Source organism: Python bivittatus, unplaced genomic scaffold (genome assembly GCF_059951505.1).
Source record: "Python bivittatus isolate LINGU-HERP-01145 unplaced genomic scaffold, Pbiv_v1 ctg000480_np1212, whole genome shotgun sequence".
NCBI classification, from domain to species: domain Eukaryota; kingdom Metazoa; phylum Chordata; class Lepidosauria; order Squamata; family Pythonidae; genus Python; species Python bivittatus.
In genome coordinates this window covers 86,346,153-86,359,751 of record NW_028277075.1, presented here as the reverse complement: position 1 = coordinate 86,359,751, position 13,599 = coordinate 86,346,153, and the positions used below count along the sequence as shown (strand labels likewise).

At 39.2% G+C, this 13,599-nt stretch overlaps 1 long non-coding RNA gene across 1 annotated transcript in view; it reads right to left on the bottom strand.

Annotated features, from left to right (window-relative positions):
* Window positions 1-4,901: 4,901 nt before the first annotated feature.
* LOC112542335 (uncharacterized) overlaps window positions 4,902-13,599 on the bottom strand; it is a 9,218-nt gene continuing 520 nt past the window's right edge. The window contains exons 2-3 of the long non-coding RNA XR_015797188.1: window positions 13,076-13,181; window positions 4,902-8,524 (exon numbers count right to left, since the gene is read on the bottom strand). This is a non-coding gene — a long non-coding RNA (uncharacterized LOC112542335). The remainder of the gene's footprint in view (window positions 8,525-13,075; window positions 13,182-13,599) is intronic.

Below are 13,599 nucleotides of genomic sequence, written 5' to 3'. Positions count from 1 at the left end.
GGTATAAATCTTCTGTCACTGGCTGTCGTTTCTGTACCCTATTAAACCCATGCTCTCCTATAATCACCAAATGACCTTTGGATGTCTTTCATTAACCCCTGACCTAAACCTTGCCAGTGTCTTGTTGGTAGGTAAATCTATGACATGACATTTGCCTATAACCCTACATTTATCTCCATTTATTAATTTGTGCCTTTTCAGTGATTGCTCCCAAGTTGAAACCTGGTAGGAATTTTAGATAAGAGTGTCTTTAATGCCCTTGAACATAATAAGCTTTAGGCATACAATATATGCACTTTATTCTTACAGCATATCCTAGGTGATGCTAGTAATATTTCTTACAAACACACACATATAACCCTCTAACCCTGGAAGTCTACCTCTTGATGACAAGTGATGTCAATTATTCCTGACCACAAAAGTAGAACTTTGCTTTAGAAAACAAAAGGCACCATCTCTTAGGAAGCTCTGTGGTGCAACACTCACTCAGTGAAAAGGAATTGTGCAAAAAGCATTGCCAAACATATTTCATTTTAGCTACTTACCTCTCCTTTCCTTGGTTTGATTAATTAATACTTTTGATTTAAAAATTTAACTGTATGCCTGTGACACATCTAAACTTTGAAAGTGGAAATCTGTTTGGAGTGTGAGGTTGCATCCTCAGATGGACATTTTTAAAAACTATATATAAATTAAATATTTGCAGAAGGTACGCTGCTTAATCTCAAAAGGAGTTAGTTAGTTAGAAGCCACAGAGTCCAGCTCAGCTCCCGGTGACTGCATAAACAAATATCCATCATGTCAATCTATCTCTAATAAAATTTATCTCTAATAAAAAGCTGTAGTTATTTCAGGGATATTCCTGTAATCTCCTTGATTACATCTTTACCCCTTATCTGTGGTCTTCCTCTTCTCCTCTTCTTCTTCCCTCAATTTTGCCAAGCAATAATAGTTTTAGAATTTAGAATTAGGATTAGAATTCTTATGAAGTTTTCTTTAGCTACTTGTATTTCTTAGTGACAAATGGATTCCTGAAACAAAAGTCTTCTGCTTGCTTTCTTCCCTGCACTTTTTCCAGTTTCTTGTAGATTCCAACCTTTAATCAGGAGCTGGAGGACAATATTATTTCTCTTTTATTTCTAGAAGTGCTCATCTTCTTCCTTTATTTTTAAAAATATACAAATATTTCCAACTGGCAGAAGGGAGGGGTTTGTAGTAATATCTGAATAGAAGATTCTAAGCCATACCCCAGTCAGCTTTGATGTTAATTAAATGCAACATGGACAGCTGTCAATGAACATGGGTAAGGAGTTGCCTGCCCCTTGAATGCAGAGACCTACATATGTAGAAGTATAGTTTGTATCGAGCCATCACTGGGTACATATCAAGATTTGACACAATCTTGATTTTCTGTGGAAATCTACACTTTGTGGGATATTCATTCAACTCTAGACCTAAGAAGGAGGCAATGGCAAGCCACTTCTGAAATCTTGCCAAGAAAACTGCAGGGACTTGTCCAAGCAGTTGCCAGGAGTCAACGCTGACTTGGAGGTGTGTGTGCGTGTGCATACACACACACACACACACGTGTACTATTATAATGCATATTAAGGGTGCAATGCTTTGAAGAGTTTGACACATCAGAACACATTGTGTACTGTATAGTGTGGTTAGGACACACACATGTGCATTCCCAGAGGATTACCACTTTGAAGGGTTAGGAGGCCTTAGTAACTTCAGGGACTATAGCCACATCTTCACAGCTGTTTTGCTGTGCTCCTTTCCCATCCTGGAGCTGGCAGGATATCATGCCATTCTAAATCCTGCTGCCCTAACGGTGCACTCGTAGTGCATACAGAGGATGGGGCTGTGTTGTGGTGCTGTCCATACAACTTTAAGATGCAACATACTAAGCCATCACAAATTATGAGCTCCCTCCCCAATTAATAATTGTTGTTGGTGTTCTTTAGAAATTCATGTTTCAGGCAAGCCACTTGGACAAGTCCAGTGGAAGTGTCTGAAGCAAATCTTGTAAGGTTATCTGCAGTGAATTTGTGGCTGTGACTCTGGAGGAAATGGACAATATCCTCTGGACTGTGAACTCAGCTACTTGCTTGTTAGATCTGGGTCCCTTCTGATTGGCAAAGGCTGCACAAGAGGTGACCTATGGCTGGGTCCATGCAGTGGTTATCATCCTTTTGAGAAAGAGGATTGTTCCCTTGGACTCAAGCAGGAAGTGGTGCACCTCCACCTCAAGAAACCATTGCTGGACCCAATGATTCTGGACAACTTTTGTCTAGTCTCCAACCTTCCCTTTTTAGGGAAGGTTGTTGAGAAAATGGTTGGGCTCCAGAAAGTCCTGGAGGAGACAGATCTGGACCCCTTTCAGCAGGACTTCAGCCTGTGTTTCAGTACACAGACAGCATTGATTTTGCTTGTTGATGACATGTGGCAGTGTTGGGATAGGGGTAATTCATCCAAATTGTGTTCCTTGCTCTCTCAGTTGCTTTTGATACTATTGATCATGATATACTTCTGGATTGGTTGTGAGGCTTGGGAATGTGAGGCACATTATGTGATGGTTCTTTATCACCAGTTTCAATCAGCGTTAACAAAGAAAGACAGAGATCAAGTCCATGGCCTCTCACTTGTGAGGTGCCACAAGTCTCATGTTCTTGCCCTTTTTGTTTAACATCTACATGAAATACTGGGTGAGATCATCTGTCTGTTTGGGGTCAGGCATCACCAGTATGCTGAAGATAGCCAACAATACATCTCAATTCTAGGCTGACCAACTGTTTAAGTTCTATTCCAGTGTCTGGAGGCTGTGTGGGTCTGGATGGGAGAAATAGACTCAGGCCCAGTCCTGACAAGACTGAGTGGCTGCAGATATTTGTCTCCCCCTCCCCCCCCCCATCTGCCGACATTCCTTCTTTGGTCTTGAATGGGGTTGCACTTGAGCAATCTGGGGGTCATCTTGGATTCACAGCTCACAACTTTCACAACTTGAAAAGCAGGTGGCTGCTGGGGCTAAGAGGACCAGAATGTCCTTCAGACAGTCACTCATGTCTTAGTCATTCACAAATGGATTACTGTAATGCATTATACATGAGATTGTCCTTGAAGACCACTTGGAAGTTATAGCTGGTCCAGGATGTGGTGGTGTGGGTGGTGATGAACATGCCTCACTATGCTCATGTGACTCCACTGCTCCATGAGCTGCACTCGTTACTGGCTGTATCTGGGTGCAATTTAAGGTGCTGTTTAACAGTTGTACATTCCTTTATGGCATAGGGCCTGGTTATTTGCGGGACTGTGTCAGTCCAATTGCTTTTGTCCATCCAGTGAGATCAAGGAGAGTGGGTATGCTTTGGATCCTATTGAACAAGCAGTGTCATCTTGTGGAATCTAGGAGGCATGCCTTCTCTGTTGTGCTCCTTGCCCTGTGAAATATCCCTCTAGAGATCGGGATGGCTCCCCCTCACATGACATTCAGGAAGGTATAAAGATCTGGCTATTCTCCCAGACAGGGCAGGGTGATGCTTGAATCATTTTGGGAAGGGTTTTTTGTTTAGATCTTTATTCTTGGCATGCTCATGATTTTTTCTGCTTTTTATATTTTCCTACTTTTTTAGCTGTAAGCCACCCATTGTTACTGGGAGTCAAACAGCCTCCAAATTGTACAAATAAATAAATAAATAAATAATCTAGGAATTGTTTAGGTAATGAATAATGAATGAATGAAGATATAACAGGTGCCTCACAAAGTATTTTTTTAAAAAATCCATAGTTAATATAGCCAAAATATATAGTTCTTGTAAAAATTTGCCTATTTGTTATTCTGCCTACTACACTAACAACTATAGTCAGTCTGAGCAATTTTGCTGCATCCATTAATTATGTGATCCATCTTTTTTTCTTTACAGAGTCTGCATTTACTGTTGTTTGATAACATATTCAATCTTGATTTCATCACATTTGTTTTTAATGCAGAAAATTAATCTTTCTGTTTCCTTCTTGATAGTGCCAGCTGGCAGCCAATCCCAACTCCTGGTCTTGTCCACTTTATTTTCAACTTCTTTTATGTATTGCCATGTAGTGGTTTACTTCTCCAATTTTCTAAACAGTTTTCCAATAGTTGACTTTTATAGTCTTTTTTTTTCCCTGCTACTTTCAGGAAGTTTTCTTTATACTTTGATGAGTATTTTCTCTTCCCTTGCCTCAGTGTAATCATTTAATCCATATTTTTCTGCTTCAACTGTCTGTTTTACCTTCAGTAAGCCATTCCTTCCAATTTATACTAAATATGTAGTCAATCAACTTCATGGATATAATGCATGATGCACTGTCATCAGCTTCCAGATCCTCCAGTCTAAATTGTTCAGTTCAAGCTATGTCCAGTTTACTATACCCGTAACATATTGCCTATGTATTTATGGCTTTTATTGTATCTCTACCATTTAACTTTGAATTTAGAATTTTTTGCACTCATTTTAAATATTCTGAACTTTGTCTAGCTTCTCACCCTGTCTGGTATAATTGAACTTACCAGTAGCTAAGCTACCACCAGCATAACTCCTGGTGTCATTAAGGCACACAAGCTCCCTTACCACAACAGGCTAGTGGTCCTCGAGAAGGGGCATTGTTGTTGTTATCAGCATAATTATTATTTGTGTGCCTTTTCTCCTTGAAATGCACCATCCTCTACTGTCCTCCAGATGTACTCGACTTCCAGCATTTATTGCTAACATAAATTCTAGAATTCTTCTGACCAGGCTGGTTAAGAATTCTGGAAGCTGGATCTCAACAAATCTGGAGGGCACCAGGATGGGTAAAACTGCTCTAATATTTACTAAACAAAATATTATGTAATATCATCACATTTAATCACTGTACTTCTCTTTACTGGGTACAGAGAAATGTATGGCATGACATAATTTTCTTTTCCTAAACCATAGAGGAAAGAATCATTTAAAGATACATGTGTATTTATCAGATTTGATTACTGGTGTAATCTGCAAGGACTCTTGGCAGGTAGCAAACACAACAAGGATACATAATTAAAACATCCACAGTACACAAATTAAAACATCCATGGTAAGTAACGATAATTAATTAAAGTTAAGGTTAAAATCAATTAATTAAAGTAGTATCCAGAGCCATCATACAAAGAGCAATCATAACATGAATAGTGTCAACCCAGTGAACCACCCAACGTTTTACAGAAGAGCTCCATCTTCACCAGCTTCTGGAAAGCAATCAACACTGGGATAACTTTAGCTTCTAGACAAAGGCTGTTCCATAACACCAGAGCCAATAAGGAGAAGCAATGTCTTCTGGCCTCAGCTTCCTTCACTTCACAAAAGCGAGGAGCACCCAATACTTTCTCTAGATATAAGCGTATCAGACAAGTCTACTGGAGAAAATGGTACAGGTTTAGGGATTCCGGTGACAGATACCATTGATACATAATTTTATAAAAATTCTCTTTAAGATTATAACATAATATAAATTTCAACCCTTTCTTTTACATATTTTCCCACTGTTCCATTTGTTTATCATGTCCAAAATTCTTAGACCATTTTATCTTACAGTCTTTAACTTGTTCATCTTCTGTTTCAAATCTCAACAAAAGTTTATACATTTTAGCAATAAGACATTAATCATTAGTACATAACTCAATTTCAAATAGTTATGTTCAAAACCAAGTCTTTTTATTAATTTTAAATCTTTCTATTAATTGTACATGTGAAAGCCATTAACGCATTTATCCTTCTGATGTCAAATTTTCTCTTGCTTTTATTTTAAATTCACCCTGATAGAAATCTAAAATATCACCATAAGCATTTCTGTTTAATTACCATTTCTCTTCTATAATAGGCTTCTTGTGGTGATAGCCATAAAGGTATTTCAGACACAATCTAGATTTATATCTATTCCAAATTCTCAAAATGGCAGGTCTAATAAAATGATTTTTGAAATCTATTTTAATCTTAACTTTGTTGTACCATAAATAGCTGTGCCATCTGAATCTCAAATCATGTCCTTCTAAGTCCTTCTGTTTCTCAGTGTCACCCACTCTTTTTCTTTTTCTGCATGCATTCATTCATTCTTTTTCCTATTTTCTTTCTTATTAGTTCTTGTTAGTTTTTATCTTTCCGTTTTTAAATAAAGTTATTATAAAAAAGAGAATGCTCATTCTGTTCAGATACTCCCATAATTTTTCATGTACAAGAAAGCAAGAAAGTTATTTTATGATTTGTATATGTTTAGATCTTGTTCATTAATGAGTTCATTTGATATCTTCTCTCAAGGTGACACTGACTTCTTCACTGATGTATTTTCCCAGTTTTGTTGTATTTTAATTATTTCTTGCTTTGTTTAATTGACTTCTTTTAATTCTCTCTGGCTTTTACTGCAATGCTACTCTACTTCTGTAAACTGTTTTGGAGTGTCCTTTTCAGGCTCAAAAGGCTCTGTATAATTTTCTAAAAATATAAATAAACAAGTAAGATATCACAAATTTAGGGCTAGGCTTTCCTTGGTTAGAAGCATTTTTCTGTTTCACATTTTGCTAACATGAAATAAATTATCCTAATTTTACCCCTTGAGCAATACTAATGGGAAAGGTTTCAGTATCAGCACCAATAAATGCAAAAAGTAAATATGCAAAGTAAATTAGCTACTGAAAACAATTAATTAGATTAAGCAATTTGATTTCTATAACATTTAAGATCCAAAATATGAAGCTGCTTGATGAAAGAAAACTCATATTGCTCTATGCATCTTATTCATTTGTAGCTAATTAAAAACAATTGTTTGTTGATGTCAAAATTAGTATCTGCAAGATGTGGCACAATAAGAAAAGCCGCTGATGGTGCCAGGCAGATCCATATGGGAAAAGGCATTCTTTTAGTAACCTGATCCTAAGTTGCTAATACCAGAGCACTAATTCTGTTAGGGAATATCTGCACTGCATCCCTAAGTTGTTTCTGCCCTATGCTTATGCTGGCTTAAACCATCTGGCTTCTTGGCTGTTGCACATTGTCTTTATTAATTGAATCAAGTGTTTTGGAATGTTCATTCCATTCAGATACTTCCATAATTTTTCATGTACAACACAATCAAAGGCTTTACTGTAGTGAGTGTGTATACACAACACAAAGTTAAATTTATATTTGTGTGCATACACAAACACACATTAAATTAAGCTGAAGCATCAAAATGTGCATACATATAGGTACAACAAGGAGCTTTACAATAAAAATGTATTTCCTACTGCCCTGTTGGTCTCTAATTTCGTTTACCTTTACCTTTACTGGAACTATTAAGTGAACTTTTGGTAACTACCGGCTCAACTACAGGGGCATTCCATCTTCTGCAAAATAGCCAATGAACTGTTAGGGTTAGCCTGTAAAAAAATAAAGCGCATCAGCCAAAACACATAGGAGTGTTCCAAGTGATTTAAGAGGGAATATGGTACTTTAAAACTGCAGGGAGGGTGAATTTAAAATAAAAGCAAGAGAAAATTTGACATCAGAACAGGGATTGCCAGGACTGCCATTACTAAGTGATGCGGTCATGTAACATTGTGCTTTACAACCACATCGTTTAGCAATGGAAATTCTGCTCCCAATTACCATCGTAACTCAAGGACTACCTGTAGGATTAACATGTCATCAACTGGCATCTTTCAGCCTTTTGGAAGATAAGGGGGCAGGACTGTGTCCCCCACACAAAGGTTGCCCAGTCCTGATTTGGGGCATATTAGGGTATTGAGTGAGCTTGAACAACTGTGGTTTATTCAATGAACTATAATTAGTATGTTTGTGATCCAACTTTCCACTTACTCATTGTGACACAAGAAAAATCTTCCCATGGAGCAATCCATACTGCCTTATAAGCCGAGTGGGTGGAGTCAGTGTTCTTGATTCTTTCCATATAAATTTCATACAGAAAGGAGGACATTTGCCTGGGACAATAGCATGTTGCTAGCTTCCACAGAATTATACAGCTGGGAAGCAGTCCCAAAATTAGCCATATTCGGGCAGAGTAACATTCAGTTCTAGGGTAGGCAGCTATGTTAAACCTAGTTCCTCCTTTCCCAAACTTCTTGGATTGAACCAGTCAATCTGAAGAAATTATTGGCTTCACATATACTAATCCTTAATCTAGTTTGTTTGGTTTTGCCTTGTACAATATGTGAAACTAATAAGTTATAGTTTGGAAACCATAACAAGTATGATGGTTGGTTGGATTGATATGGCTGCCAAACTGGGAAGCTTACAACAGATTAGAAGCATAAAACTAAAGGAATTAAAGGCCCAACAGATACTCAGAACAGAATAATAGAATAACCAAGGTCAACCATTGCATATTCCATTCATTACTTTTCATTCCTTGATGGTTCATCCCATGCTCTGGTGGAATGCTCGGGAAGGAATCAGGTTTTCAGGGCCTTAGGGAAGCCAGCAGAGTCAGGATCATCCAAATCTCAGGAAGATATTGTTCCATAAGGCAAGCACTAAAACAGAAAAAGCACACTCCTGGGTCCTGCCAGGCGACATTGTTTCATAGAACAGACCCAAAGCATGCCTACTTTTCCAATTCTCATGGGATGAGCAGAGATAACTGGAGTGGGGCATTCTGCAAATAACCTGGCCTTATGCTGCAGCATATTCAGTTGCACCTAGAAACCTATAGGAAACAAGTGCAGCTTGCAAAATAATAGTGTTACATGGGTGCACCAAGGTGTACCCAAAATTACTTGTGCCACTGCATTCTGGGCCAGTTGCAGTTTCTGGTGGTTTTCAAAAGCAGCCATATGTAGAGCACTTTGTAATAGTCCAAGCAGGACGTCACTAAGGCATTTGTGACTGTGAACAGGGCCTCCTAATCCAGGAAAGGGCACAATTGGCACACAACACAGATTTGTGAAAAAGGCCCTCCTAGCCATGGCTGCCACCTGCATTTCCAGCAGGAGCCAATCTTTCCCCCACTACCAACACTGAAACCAGCCCCAGAGGAAGGAGAAAAACCACTGCAACGACTATGCCTCCCACTCCTAAACACTGAAACAAATTCAGAAGGATACTGTGATTGATGGAATTGAAAGCCACTGAGAAATCAGGATGCATCAACCCCATCCTGATCCTGTCAAAGATTATCTACAAGTGCAGTCAATGCTCTCTTGGTAAATGATGATGATGATGATGATGATGCAGCTTTACTTGGAACAACTTACATCCTGTGACAATACCTTTAACACCATCAAACAATATCTGCCTATCCCAGGTCCTTGGGAAGGACTCGATATGTGGATAAAAAATGCCAAATCCAGTCTAAACATCTGGCTGACTGTGTGACCAACCATAATAATACAGTGGTACCTCAGGTCACGAATGCTTCTGTTCATGAACAATTTGGTTCGCGACCAGCACCGTTCGCAAAATTTTGCTTCCGTTCGCGAACTCCGCATCGAGTGACAAACAGGACCCGCGGCCGTTTTCCCTGCCGTGACACGTGGTCATGGCTTTCTGTAGGCGAGATCGCGGACGCAGACAGACACTGGCTGTGAAGCTTTTTGGTGTACTTTTTAGCATGGCTCCAAAGAAAGCGCAGAGCAATCATGGTGGTAAAAAGAAAGTACAGAGCAAGCATGGTGGTAAAAAGAAAGTGCAGAGCAAGCATGGTAAGAATAAGGTTTTGAAGAAAATAAGCATTGAATTAAAGAAGGAAATTGTAGAAAAGCATGAGCGTGGTATTTGTGTGACTGATCTGGGCTCGGAGTACAAGATGGCGAAGTCAACAATCTCGACTATTTTGAAGAATAAAGATGCCATCAAAGGAGCTGATGTAGCAAAAGGAGTAACGACGTTAACCAAGCAGAGGACACAAGTGCTGGAAGAGTTTTGTTAGTGTGGCTGAATGCGAAACAGCTGGCAGGTGATAGCGTTAGTGAAGCTATGATCTCTGAAAAAGCCAGGAAATTGCACAGTGATTTACTGCAAAAAAAACCCTCTACAAGTGCAGCAAGTGAAGGGTTTAAAGCCAGCAGAGGCTGGTTTGGTAAATTCTGCAAGAGAAGTGGCATCCACAGTGTGACAAGACATGGTGAGGCTTCCAGTTCTGACAAGGCTGCTGCAGAAGCCTACAAGAAAGAATTCGCGGAATTCATGAAGGCGGAAGGATACATCGCTCAGCAAGTGTTCAACTGCGATGAAACAGGGCTCTTCTGGAGGGTTATGCAGCGCAGGAAAAAATAAGTGACACTAGACAGATTTTTCGCCAAAACTCAGCCTGCAGCTAAGAGGCAAAGAAGAGAGGAAACTCCTGAAGGAGATCTCCCCGATGTCCTTTTGGAGGGGGACTCTCCCTCCAAACAATAACCGCCTCCCCACCCGCCTTCCTGTCCTCCACGCCAGAAGTCGCCTCAAGCAAGGTTAGTGTTCTCTCTCTTCATACTGTACTGTACTGTACTTTGTTTCATATTTTTGTGGTTTAAAAAAATACATATGGTTCAGAACGGATTAACCGTATTTACATTGAACCTTATGGGAAAATTTGATTCAGGTCGCGAACAAAATCGGTTGGCGACCAAATTCGTAGGGGTCAGAACAGATTAACTGTATTTACATTGAACCTTATGGGAAAATTTGATTCGGGTCGCGACCAATTTGGGTCGCGACCAGAGTCGCGGAACGAATTAAGTTCGTGACCCGAGGTACCACTGTAGTAGTAGAACTACGGCAAAAGAAATAGAATGACTATGGCAAAAGAAAGCAAAGATAGTACCAATAGTAATAGGTGCCTTAGGTGCAATCCCAAAACATCTGGAGCACCACTTGAAGACCATCGGCATTGACAAGATCACCATCACTTAATTGCAAAAGGCAGCTTTACTTGGAACAGCTTATATCCTGCAACAATACCTTTAACACCATCAAACAACATCTGCCTATCCCAGATCCCTGGGAAGGACTCAATAGGTGGATAAAAATGCCAAATCCAGCCTAAACATCTGGCTGACCATGCAACCAACAATAATAATATATTAAACTTGTATGCTACCCAACTCTCAACGACTCTGGGTGGTTATCCTAAAAAGCTAAGGTTGGAGGACTAATGAAAAGTGTCCAATACATTGGATCCAGGGATGTCTTCTTGAGGAGGGGATGGACCACTGCCTCTTTAACAGCTGGAAGAACTTCTACCTCCTTCCCCCAAACGATGCATTTATGTCAGCCTTACTAGGTAGACCAGACAGGAAACACGACCAGATGTGCCAGTTCTACTTTACTGTAAAGCTATGTTAACAGAATCTTGCAAGTCTGAAAGTACAATTCTCCCGCCATCTCCTTTACTGCCTGAGAAATGGTATGTGTGTGCGTGTCTTCTGAGCCTCTTGCCCTGCCCACTATCCAGTTGTAGGTTATGCAATCTTTTATATGATCATTCCCTAGATTTAATTTAATTTAATTTTAGATTAAATTAAATTAGATTTAATTCTCTAGATTCTCTTGGCCCTGCCTCCCAAGGTCTTTCCCACATACCATTACAATGTATCATTACTTGGATACACCCACATGTTGCCTCAAGGGAGGTCTCAACCAACTGAGAGGGACATAGATCTAATACACAAGCGGCTGCATTCACAGCATTCCTCAGGACCTCAGGTTCAAACTCTTCCTAGGTATCTACACTAGACCATGCTTTAGTCAAGACCATGCCTTACAGCTGGAGTCTAACTCAGAGTAAATCTGAGCCAAATTTACAGCAGCTTAATTTCACAAACTGAGTACATACATCTGAGATGACATTTATTTTATGCTTAGCTTCGGGGGAATTGATGTCCAGGAAAATTAATCCTTAACAAAAAAAGGTAAAATTATCTTCAAAAATACTTTCTTATTCTGCAATAAACTTAAAAGAAATTCAAAAATTCAAAAAATTCAAAACTATAAGCAAACTGCAAATAAGTAATTTCCATGATTGTAGGCATATAATGGTTGTTGTTTGTTAAATAGATTTCTTTCATCAGTATACCAATTAAATCTTTAACATTTCTTTCCAATAAAAAGTTGGAATATTAAATTTTCCATTTAATGCTAAGAACAAGAGAGCCAGTTTGGTCTAGTGGTTAAGGCTTCAGGCTAGAAACCAGAAGACTCTGAGTTCTAGTCGCAGCTTAGGCATGAAAGATGGCTGTCACTCTCTCTCAGCCATGACATCAGGCTTGGGCGACAAGCGGGTCACTCAATTCCTGTCACAACCAATGGATCAATATTTGTTTGATCCGAAAAAAAGTGGATGCTGCACCTGTGGGAAAAATGCTAGGAAGAAAAAAATATTAATTCTAAGAACAATTCTCCATTTAATGCTAAGGGGAAATGCTACCAAAATGCTTTCAATGTTTAGTGTTACATAAATCATGAAATGCAGGTCATCTGCATTTAAAAAAGAACTCAGCACATGTTACACTTTCTTTGACAGGTAGGGCTCCTAGGTGTTCAATTCTGAATTAGAATCAGAAGGGGGCATTTAGACCATCAAGTCCAACCCCTTTGCTCTGTTCAGGAATCCAGATTAAAACAATCCTGAAAGATTCATGATGGCAAGCAAAATCCAACAGTTTTTCTCAATGGGCTGATATAATGAGAAAACTTTTTATACTGCCAAAGACTGGCAACTATCCTGTTCTAAATGCTGGATGCTACAGGGTCATTAAACTAAAGTGTGCCACTGATGTATTTCTCTGCCTCTCTGACCACATATTGGTACAAGAACAAGAAATGAATAAACATTTCAGAACAATTTCACCAGGTCATATGCATTGGATTTCTGCTGTATTCAAACATTAATTCTAAAACTTTTAAAAAGTGTAATATTCTGATTTTTAACTCACAAAATAAGCCCAACAACCCGCTGCTTTGGGAAAAAAAATTAGGGCATGAACATGGCCCCTGCTCCATGAACTGTCACAAGGAGCATTTTGTTACCGTATGAGGACATTTTTTAAGGTTAATTTTGAAATCCATGAATTCCATTAGGCAGTGGGAGTTATTTTCAAATATACCTGAAGTCAGGATGATGGCATTTTTATGCCACCTTTCCTCTAGGAGTTGAAAGTGGTGTCCATGGGAGGGGTCTCCTTTCATTTTATTACCACAACCTGAAAAAAGCTGAAAAAACAGGGGGCAAGCTGAATGACTGAAACAATTTTATTTTATTGCTTTAAAAAAACACTTTAAGTCTTTCTTAAAGCATGGTCCTAGGACCTCTCGAGTTCCCCCAAGACCCTCTCAGGGGTCTGTGAAATCAAAATTATTTGCCGGCCTATGTTATAAAATAATGCAATGTTAAAATACCATCAAAATTGTGAAAAGTGATAGCAACAGCAAATACATGAGTTTTAATTTTTAATACGATAAATATCAATAGAGAGCCAGTTTGGTGTAGTGGTTAAGGCACCAGGCTAGAAACCAGGAGACGGGGAGTTCTAGTCCCGCCTGAGGCACAAAGCCAGCTGGGCGACCTTGGGCCAGTCACTCTCTCTCAGCCCCAGGAAGCAGACAAAGGCAAACCACTACCGAGATCTTA